Raw genomic sequence first — 7,852 nt, 5'->3', positions numbered from 1 at the left:
CTTCACCAAAAGATCAAGGCTGTTTGGAAGAGGCTCACTCACTGATGGAACCTTATTTGAGTTTCAACAGATAAAGACAGAGCGGCTGAAGCGTGACACCTGGGGTGGTCGCGCTGTGAGGGCGGCGGCGTGCTGAGGCGCTCCCGCCCCCGCCATCACGGTGACGGAACGCAGTGCCCGCACTCGGTTTAATTAGAAGCATGGCTGACGGCCAGAAAGTTGGAAGAGAGACTATAGATTCACTAATTAGGGTCATGTTTACACCTCTTTTGTCAACTGTAGCCATTTGTTTGACCCGAGGTCTCCCTGATTTATTGGGAGCGGGACTGCCTGGCTGGAGTTTTACAGCTGTGAGGGAGGAAGCCACGTGTGAGCCTCTGCGGTCCCCCAGGGGCCCGGCCAGGCCCCGCATTTTAATGTAAAGGAAGTTTTCCTTGAACACTGGATGTCCCCTTCAGTCGCCTTTTATTTCGGAGCTATGCCTGGGCCCAGACGGTGGCTGCATGGACCGTTACCTTTACTGTGCGAACAAGGCAGTCCACGTGGAGAATATTAGCGATGGCTACTGCGCGCTCCTAGAGCATTTTCTAATCCTCCAAGGGCCTTGGGGGTCATCCACTCGCATGACAGGACGCTGTGGAGTCTAGTTTGGCCACGTAGGAGTCACGGTCCAGGCGCGTAGAGATGCAGTGATGGGGTCTGGGCAGGTGAAACAGGCAGTAGCCCTGCCTCTGCTCTGCTTTCTCTCAGGACCTCGAGGCTTCGCTGCAAACATGGGGGTTGGACAGAGAGAAAGAGAAGGAAAAGGTTTGCCTTCGTCTGGCTTGGGGGTACCTTGTGCCCTTGTCTCACGATGGGTGTTGCCAGATCACAGGGGCACTGCTGAGGGGGGTCAGGGTAACCGGAATGGGGCTGTTAAAGCCACGGCAGAGCTTGGGCGGGGGGCGCTAAGGACCTCCATGGGCCACTTCTGAGGCCCGAGCGGCTCCTGCACCAGGCCCCAGGGATTTCCCTCTTTGTCTTTCCTACTTTAAAGGAGTGAAATTTGACAGTTTCCTGCCTGGGGGAATTTTTCTTTTCCACCAAACTGAACCATCCCTGGTTAGAGTCATAACGCTCAGGCTGCCTGCTCTGGCTTCAATCAGCACATTCTGCAGAGCCGTATCCCAAACAGGCTCCGTTTCTTTTTGCATCTTAGGCTCAGTGATCACAGAGAATCTCCCACAGAGTCCAAGGATTGAGGGAAGGGTGGAGCGAGGGAGGAGTCAGTGCTCAGAGAGGGGAGTCACCTGCTTGTGTTAGGTACCAGTGTGTCCAGTACTCGCTCGGACCCAGGTCCGAGTCCACGAGCTTCACTCAGTGCTGAAGTCTCCTGGGTGTGCACAGCGGTACTATCCACCCTCCAAGGGCCGGTGTCCAGCTAGTCGTTACCTGCTTGGCTCAGAAGCCCTCGGGTCACCCTCGTAGTTTTTTCACTGGGGCTTGTCACAGGCACCAACAGCATCCCCGTTCTGCATCTGTCGTAGACGTTTCTGAGCAACTCTGGGACTCAGGGCAGAGGTGCTTGCACTGCAACCTCCAAGACCATGTGAAGGAGCTTCTCTCGGTTGGGGTCCCACCCAACAAACAGCAACCTGTTGTTAACACAGAATATAAATAGGAATTCATCTCTGGTTAGCAACTGTACAGCAGGTTTACACCAGCTTTCTCTGAATCATAGTATGTAAAAAAAGTATACACACCTAGTGACAGCTGAGCATCTTTCTGACTAAGCGTCACGACTTCCTATCAGGGATCAGAAACAAAGGGGGACAAAACACATTCGTGAAACACTGAGTCTGAGTGAAGAACTGACTGTCCTGGGGTCTGGGGCAGGATCTGCTCCACCTCAGGCCTGGGCAGTGCCTTGGGGCAAAAAGTACTCCTAGAGGGTAAGGCCCTTTCCCTCTCCTCCCCTCTCCACTGAATGTTCGGTGTCAAGCATCTTTACTCCAGTTACTTAGCTAGCACCGTTGCTGTATCTCTGCTGCCTGCTTCGCGTGCCTAAAATGCCTGCACCTTTCCCTCTTTGCAGAACTGAGATCATCTCGTTAACAGAAGAAAATCATTCTAGGGTGTCCTATTTTAAGTGTTAAAAAAAAGGGGGAGGAGGAGGGAAAGAAAGAAAGAGGAAGGAAGGAAGGAAGGAAGGAAGGAAGGAAAGAAAGAAAGAAAGAAAGAAAGAAAGAGAGAAAGAGAGAAAGAGAGAAAGAGAGAAAGAGAGAAAGAAAGGAAGAGGAAGGAAAGATAATGAAATCTACCCAACAGACTGACTCCCAGGGTTCGAACCCGGGGGTGATGTCCTTTCAGTCGGGTTCATTTCCCTGGTGCACACACGCGTATCCTGGTGTTCTCTCTCTAATATACACAAGAACACATCGTCTACTCTATTCAAAATTCTGAAGGCTTCTTATCAGCTACTTCTGGCTCCTTGCCAGGTAGTATTTCTTAAAGAAATACTTTTGTCCTTTGAACATTTTTTTAAAAAATTGACCCATAATAAAGATTTTTTAAAAGAAAATTCTAAAACTAGACTCACTGTAAGTCAAGTTCCATAGATACCAGAAAAACTGGACGTGTAACAACGAATTCCCGTGTTTTCACTTTTTACTGGATTTTGATTTCTTTGAGTATTGCGTTGAGGGGTGGAAGGAGCGTTTTATTCGTTTTCGCTTCCCTAATATCTAGCAAAGCACCAGGGTCATAATATGTGTGCAGATAAAGAAGTGAGTGTTTTGCATCTCCCATCACCTCCTCTTCCACTCCTTCTCCTCGCTGGCTAATCCAGGCCAGCCCGACGCTCGGCAATGGGTAAAGGAGGGGAGGGCTGAGCCAGCGGCCATGAGGTTATTATCTGATGGGTGTCAAGGTCCCATTCGCTGCCTGGTCTCTTGGGAGACTAAGGGGGTGCCATTTGCTCATGGTTATACGTCCGTGTGGATCAACTTGCTGAACTCAGGCTAATGGAATCGAACCCAAGGTACGTGAGAGCTGGAATGAAGGTGAGAGAACCACCTGTTGCCCTTTGTACTTCTCTGCTGAGGCTGCCGACAAAACAACCCAGACCATGTGGCGTAGACGTCAGAAAAGTGTCTTCTCCCAGTTCTGGAGGCTAGAAGGCCCAGACCGAGGTGCCGGGGGCTTGAGTTTCTGGTAAAGGGCCCTCTTCCCGGCTTGGAGACGCTACGCTGCACCTGGCCTTCCTTTGGTGCGTGCATGCGGAGGGGGAGAGAGAGCTCATAAGGACACTAACTCCATCAATTAGGGCCCCACCCTCACGACTTCATTGAATGTTAATTACTTCCTCAGAAGCCCCATTTCCAAATATAGCCGTAGTGGGAGTTAGGACTTCAACACATGCATTTGGGACAAACATTCAATCTATAACACTCCTGGACTCTGGGCATTTGGAAGAATATCCTTTTGACTTTGCATTGAAGGGGAGAAAAAAATGGAAGTAGGGGGACCGGTCATGAGGTTGTCGACAAAGCACAGGTGAGAGGTAACGGTGCATTGGCCTGACTATGGGAAGGCGAATGGATTTAAGTCGTGCTCTGGCTGTAGGAGCAACAGAACCTAGGGGAGGATTAGATATCACAAATGAGCACAAGAGAGAAATGAAGGACCTTTCCCAGGATGATGGGGTAACTGATGGGTTTATTAAAATTTATTAGAGGAGGAAAATCAAGAATTCAGTATCTTGCAGTAACCTATAGTGAAGAGGAACATGAAAATGAATATATGCATGTATATGCATGACTGAAACATGATGCTGGGTGCCCTATATGGACACATTGTAACTGACTATACTTCAGTTAAGAAGAAAAAGAATTTGTTTTTGGACATATTAACCGTGAGACTCATGTGCAGGGCCAAGTGGGCACATCAAGGAGACAGCTGGAAATACAACTCTGGAAGTGACCGGAGCGAGCCGGGCAGGGCAGGGGAAGGGGGCACCAGCACACAGATGGTCTATAAAGCCGGAGGAGGAGGGACATGGCCCAAGGGCAAGAGTGTGGACTTAGGGGAAATGAAGATCCCGGTCTCACTTGTAACAACTCCAATGTTTCAGTGGAGAAAGGAAAACACACGGTCCAGGGTCTTTCATTCCATCTCCCTCATCCAGACAAACATTTATAATCAATCACAGCCTTCCTTCTCACTGAGCCAACATGCAGAATTCGATTTCTTCTCGGCACAGCGCTAGAGAGACCTCCGCCAAAAGATCCGTGCTGGCAAAAGGGAGAAAACCTGATTGACTTCCTGGCTTTTGTTCAAGGGTTACTAAATTTTTTGAGTGAGAATTTCTTTTTGGCATCAAAATGTTTAAACAAGCCCACATAATGGTAGTTTCATTTCTATTTACTCAGTCAATAGGCTGTAGTTACTGCTCATAAAACGCCGCGGTAGCCTGGGGCCCTGCGCCCGCTGGGGAATCATGGCTGCAGAGTGCCGGTTCTCAAAGTGTGGTCCCTGGATCACCGGGGAACTTGTTAAAAATGTAGACCCAGCCTAGACTTATTGGGTAAGAAACCCTGTGCTATGACGAGTCCTCTGGGTGATTTTGATGCAGGCTAAAGTTTGAGAACAATTGCTCTTAAAGGCTTCTAGAAGTAAAGGATTCTTGCTGCTACAGAGAAAGTGGGCTGACTTCTTCTATCCGATCCTTTACAATTCCATCAGTGAAAAAGAATATGAAAAGGAATAAATGTGTGCATACGCATGACTGGGACATTGTGTTGTACGCCAGAAATCGACACATTGTAACTGACTAAACTGCTATAAAAAATAAAAAATAAATAAATAAAATTCCATCAAGAACTGGGTTCGGGTTTTCAAAAAGTCACTGTGTTCTTAGTGCCTATGAAAGTTCCTGGGAAAATCAAAGGGGCTCAGTAAATACGTGATGAAAGGTTGATGGACTGAGTGGACGAACTCTTACTATAGAGCATGCCGGAGAAAGGAAGTGGGGGCTGGACAAAACAGCCCCCACCCTCAGGAAGCCCAGGGCTGCTAGGAAGAACTCCTCAGCGACGGCAAGCTCAAGAACCATTTTTCTGTCCAGTAATAGCTCTGTCTAAGCCATTCTGTCATTTCATTTGAGCATTGAGATGTCTCTTGGCACTAGAATCCTAGGAAGGAAAGGGGTGTTGAGTTAGCCATCCCATCATCCCGCGAGCAGGCTGAGCCCGCAGGCCGGCAGGAGGGGGGCTGCTCACGGGCTCAGAGCTCATGATAGCAGGGCGGCCCTCAACCCAGCGCCGCCTAGAGCACAGGGTGAATGTGGAGGCAGGCAGAGCCCAAGGCCTCTACTTGGCTCAGTGATCTTGGGAAAGTTTCCCTGAGGTCACATATTTTCCTGAATAAGAATACTCAACCGACAAGACTGCTGTAGAATTCAAATGAGTTAACTGTGTGCCATGCAGAACTGGTTTTAGTGCTCTCCCCTACTGGGGTGGGCTGGAAGCGGGCTCCCAGAAGACCTCCAGACCCTGTGAATGCGACCTTATCTGGAAAAAGGGGCTTTTGCAGATCTGATTGAGTTTAAGGAGCTTGAAAAGGGGAGCTTCCACCAGATCGTCCAGGTGCACCCTAAACACAATTACATGTGTGCGTTAAGAGATAGACACGCAGAGAAGACAGACCCACAAGGAGAAAGGGAGGTGAAGATGGCAGCAGGGACTGGAGAGATGCTACCACACCCAGGACGTTCCAGGGAGCCACCAACATCGTCAGAAGAGGCAGGAAGGCTTCTCGTCTTGAGCACCTGGAGGGAACACAGTCCTGAGAGATTCTGGACTTCCGGGCTCCAGATTGGTGAGTGGGTGCAGTTCTGTTGTTTTAAGTCACAGAGTTTATGGAGATTTTTTACAGCACACACCGAGTGGCAAACCCCCGCTGAAGCCCTCCCATCCTCACTGCCGTCCTGGAGCTCTGTCTCTCTCTTTTTTTCTTTTATAACTGAAGTACAATGTTTCAGGTGAACCACAAAATGATCCGGTTATATTTATTTCAGATTCTTTTCCATTCTAGGCTATTACAAGATACTGAATACAAGTCCCTGTGTTGTACAGTAGGACCTTGATGCTTATCTGTTTTATATAGAGTGGTTTGTATCTGCTGATCCCAAACTCCCAAATGAGCCCTCCTCCCTTCTTTCCCCTTTGGTCACCATAAGTTCACCTGCAGCTTTCCGCAGACCCCCTTTGTTCCCACTCTGATAGCTTCTCTGGTGAGCCCCTTAACTCAAGCATCTGGGCGCCCACACGAGAGGCGTTGCTGCTGCCTCTGACTTGGAGAATTGGCTCCGCCGGGGGCGTTCTTGGATGGACGCGTGGGCTTGGATGACTGTGGCTCCCTGGAGCGACAGAATTTGTAACTCTCTTTTATTTTTTTCTTTCTTTCTTTCTTTCTTTTTTTCTGAATCTAGGTGGTGTCTCCACATTTTTAAGCAAATGGAAGTTGCGAAGCTGCCAAGTAACCCTCCAACGTCCCCCTCCCTGAAAGGATGTGCTGCCCCAAAGGGAAGGAAGGAATTAGTCAGAAACCACAGAGCAACTAACGACTGAATCAAACCTAATGAAACATCACCTACAAGGCAGTCCCCTCCGTCCCAACTCAGTTGGGAATGTCCAGAGAAGAAGGCACATTGCAGCTTCTTTTTTTGGCCAAAATGAACCAGAACCCAGTGCCTGTGTGTGGGGAGGGGGGGAGAGCTTTTCGTCTGCATATGTGGCATTAACTTTTCTCCAGCAGGGAAAAAACTCTGCAAAAATCCCAGAATAACTGACAAAGGAGACCATCCTCATACCAGGAAGGAAAAGGCTAGGTAAATATTTGCCATCTGTGATGACTGCTCCAAATATCTACCTGAGTGAAGACAAAGGTCGGACAACAATCCCCCCTCCAGCTGGGGGATGCTGACGTCCCTCAGGGCTTGTTTGCACCCCTTGGAATTGCTGGAGTCTCGGCTGTGAAGTCTCACCCCCACCCCCTCGGCAGAAGCGCCTGCTGAGTGAGGAAAGCTACAAGAAAGCACACGCCACAAGAATGCACGACTTCCTCCGGGCGCATAGCTGGGCAAACCCCAAGCAGCAGGCTCTGGAGCTGTGTGCTGCTTCTGAGGGATGCTCTCCTCATCCCTGAACCCACTCCCCCACCCTCGGTTCCCAAGGTGTCTCTCAGGATGGCATCTGGTCTGACTCAGATTTGCGTGGCTCCACCTAGCACGACATACTCCCCAAATCTGGACCACAGGGTCTCTGACTCCTTCCAGCCCTGTGTCTGCACGCACGCATGTGGATGAACAAAGGACGTGCATTTACGTTGCACCGAAGTAACTTATGATGCTGTCACCAAGCCACATTGTCTCCAGTGTTCAACTCCAAAATCTCTGTTATTATGGAAAGAATGTGTGATAAGGCCACCCGCCCACTTATTTCATACTTTACCTCTTCTTCCGTGGGCCAGAACAGGGCGTCTTGGCTGCAGATTGAACCTCTTTACCAGGCTCTGCGACAAGCAGCACTCAGGAGGTTTCGTCCAGGGGTGGAGATCACGCTCCTTCCATCAGTATCCGACCTCTCCTGGTAGCATCTCAACGCTGTAAGGAAACTGCAAAGGAATTTGTAAATAAATCAATGGCAAGAGCCTTGTTCAGAGAGTCCTCCCCCTATTGTGGGAGGGATTCAAGCAGGGTCAAGACCGCAGCTCAGGTTTGGGATGTTTTGATTTTTAATTGAAATATAGTCAGCTACAGAGTGTCCATTTCTGGTGTCCAGCACAATGTTTCAGTCATACATTCACACAATGT

The 7,852-nt window shown here is 49.3% G+C and overlaps 1 long non-coding RNA gene across 1 annotated transcript; it reads right to left on the bottom strand.

The window, feature by feature from the left end:
- Window positions 1–515: 515 nt before the first annotated feature.
- Window positions 516–7,614, bottom strand: LOC140691224 (uncharacterized). The gene is made up of 4 exons (XR_012066788.1): window positions 7,491–7,614; window positions 1,743–1,785; window positions 1,432–1,634; window positions 516–765 (listed from the first exon to the last, which is right to left on the bottom strand). It is a non-coding gene; the product is annotated as an uncharacterized lncRNA (long non-coding RNA).
- Between the last annotated feature and the right edge of the window lie 238 nt (window positions 7,615–7,852).

The sequence above is a fragment of the Vicugna pacos genome, chromosome 34, assembly GCF_048564905.1.
Source record: "Vicugna pacos chromosome 34, VicPac4, whole genome shotgun sequence".
Lineage (NCBI taxonomy): Eukaryota > Metazoa > Chordata > Mammalia > Artiodactyla > Camelidae > Vicugna > Vicugna pacos.
Note: the sequence above shows the minus strand (reverse complement) of the source record. Positions and strands in the feature narration are given on the sequence as shown.